This window comes from Phoca vitulina, unplaced genomic scaffold (genome assembly GCF_004348235.1).
Source record: "Phoca vitulina isolate PV1807 unplaced genomic scaffold, GSC_HSeal_1.0 scaffold6, whole genome shotgun sequence".
NCBI classification, from domain to species: Eukaryota; Metazoa; Chordata; class Mammalia; order Carnivora; family Phocidae; genus Phoca; species Phoca vitulina.
The window spans coordinates 42,457,359-42,460,359 of record NW_022589709.1 but is presented as its reverse complement, the minus strand read 5'-3'; the positions used below and the strand labels follow the sequence as shown (position 1 = coordinate 42,460,359).

Sequence of the window (3,001 nt, the reverse complement as noted above, 5' to 3'; positions counted from 1 at the left end):
CAGGCAATCCTATAAATTTGTATGGAACCACAAAAGACTCCAAATAGCCAAGCAATCTTGAGAAAGAAGAGCATCATGCTTACGGATTTCAAACTATATTATAAAGCTATGGTAATCAAAACAATATGGTATCGGCATAAAAATAGACACATAGATCAATAGAACAGAATAGAGAGCACAGAAATAAATCCATGCATATATAGTCAATTTATGACAGAGGAGCCAAGAATATGCAATGCGGAAAGGACAGTCCCTTCAATAAATGGTGTTGGGAATATTGGACAGCCACATGCAAAAGAATGAAATTGGCCCACTATCTTACAACATACACAAAAGTGAACTCAAAATAGATTAAAAACTTCAATGTAAGACCTAAAACGAGGGGTGCCTGGGTAGCTCAGTTTGTTAAGCATCTGCCTTTTCGGCTCAGGTCATGATCCTGGAGTCCCAGGATTGAGCCCCCTGTGTCCAAGTCGAGTTGGGCTCCCTGCTCAGCAGAGAGTCTGTTTCTCCCTCTCTCTCTGCTCCTCTTCCTGCTTGTGCTCTCTCTCTCTCTCTAGTTCGCTCACTCTCTCTCTCAAATAAATGAATAAAATCTTAAAAAAGAAAAAAAGACCAAAACCCACAAAACTCCTTGAAGAAAACACAGGCAGTAAGAAACTGACATAGGTCTTGGGAATGATTTTCTTAATCTGACACCAAAAACAAAGCAACAAAAGCAAAAATAAACAAGGGAGACTACGTTGAACTATAAAGCTGCACAACAAAGGAAACCATCAACAAAATGAAAAGGCAACCTCCTGAATGGGAGAAAATATTTGTAAATCATATATCTGACAAGAGGCTTATATCCAAAATATATAAAGAACACATACAACTCAATAGCAAAAAAAAAAAAAAAAAAATCCGATTAAAAATGAGAAGAACTGAATAGACATTTTTCTAAAGAAGCCATACAGATGGCCAACAGGTACATGAAAAGATGCTCTACATCATTAATCAGAGAAATGTAAATCAAAACCACGGTGAGATATCACCACACACCTATTTGAATGGCTATTATCCAAAAGACTAAAAATAACAATTGTTGTTGTTTCCTTCTGTTGGAAGAAGCAGAAGAAGCCTCTGGTGGGAAAAAAAAAATTGCAGCTACCAAGAAACCAGCAGCTGAGAAGCCTGCAGAAAAGAAACCCACCACAGAAGAAAAGAAGCCTGCTGCATAAACTTAAATTTGTTTGTTCCAAATGGAGATATGGAGAAAAGGGAAGCCTTAATGCACTGTTGGTGGGAATGCAAGCTGGTGCAGCCACTCTGGAAAACAGTATGGAGGTTCCTCAAAAAGTTAAAAATAGAGCTACCCTATGATCCAGCAATTCCACTTCTGGGTATTTATCTAAAGAAAACAAGAACACTAATTTGAAAAAAATCCAAAGATCAAAATAGCTTTTCCTGTAGGAGCCACTGAGGTTGAGAGGAGCATGGCTTTCTCTCCCCGCCATGGCATGTGCCTGCGCAGTGGTATCACTATATTTCGAAAAGAGGGAGTCTTCTGGCAAAAATGTCACTTTGCCTGCTGTGTTCAAGACTCCCCTTTGACTAGGTATTGTGAACTTTGTTCACACCAACTTGTGCAAAAACAACAGACAGCCCTATGCTGTCAGTGAATTAGCAGGTCATCAAACCAGTGCCGAGTCTTGGGGCTCAGATTTGTAGAGTTCCAGGCAGTGGGACTCAGAGTTCTGGCCAGGGTGCTTTTGGAAATATGTGTCGTGGGGGCTGCGTGTTTGCACCAACCAGAGCCCGACACCACGGGCACCGCATAGGGAACACAACCCAGCAGCGATATGCCATGTGCTCTGCCCTGGCTGCCTCGGCCTTACCAGCGCTGGTCATGTGTAAAGGTCATCAAACTGAGGAAATTCCTGAACTTGTTTTGGTGGTCGAAGGTAAAAACTGAAAGCTACAAGGAGACCAAGGAGGCTGTTTTGCTTCTTAAGAAACTTAAGGCCTGGAATGATAGCAAGAGGTCTATGCCTCTGAGCAAATGAGAGATGGCAAGAGCCAAATGTCTGGTATCCAGCCCAAGAGACCCTGGCAAGGGCCAAATGTGTGGTATCCAGCCCAGGAGACCCTGCGTCCTCTATAGTGAGGACAACGGTATCATGAAGGCCTTCAGAAACATCCTTGGAATTACTCTACTTAACGTAAGCAAACTGAGCACTTTGAAACTTGCTCCTGGGGAGCATGTGGGACGTTTCTGCATTTGGACTGAAAGTGCTTCCCGCAGCTTAGATGACCTGCGTGGCACTTGGCGTAAAGCTGCCTCCCTCAAGAGTAACTACAACCTTCTCAGGCGCAAGATGCTCAATACAGACCTTAGCAAAATCTTGAAAAGCCCAGAGTTCCAAAGTGCCCTCCGAGCACCACACAAGAGGATTCATTGCCGAATCCTGAAGTAGAATCCACAGAAAAACCTGAGAATCATGTTGAAGCTAAACCCATATGCCAAGACCACGAGCCGGAATAACCATTCTTCACTGGAGCAAAAATCACAAACTCCAGATGGATAAGATAGCAGCAGCGCTGGAAGCCAACTCAGATGAGAAGGGGGTTCCAGGCAAGAAGCCTGTGATAGGGAAGAGAGGAAAGGAGGCTGTTGGCGTGAAGAAGCAGAAGAAGCCTCTGGTGGGAAAAAAATTGCAGCTACCAAGAAACCAGCAGCTGAGAAGCCTGCAGAAAAGAAACCCACCACAAAAGAAAAGAAGCCTGCTGCGTAAACTTAAATTTGTTTGTTCCATAAATGTCCGATCATTTTGGGCAACTAATTCTGAATAAAGATCTGACCAAAGGCAGTGAGGGGGAAGAAAAGATCAAAACAGTAGGGTATTTGCATATTACACCCCTCTGTGCATTGCAGCATTACTTATAATAGGCAAGATATGGAAACAACCTAAGTGGCCATTGATGGGTGGATAAAGAAGTTGTGGCATATATATACAAT

The 3,001-nt window shown here is 42.8% G+C and overlaps 1 pseudogene; it reads left to right on the top strand.

The window, feature by feature from the left end:
- Positions 1-1,473: 1,473 nt before the first annotated feature.
- Positions 1,474-2,777, top strand: LOC116631939 (annotated as a pseudogene).
- Positions 2,778-3,001: the final 224 nt, after the last annotated feature.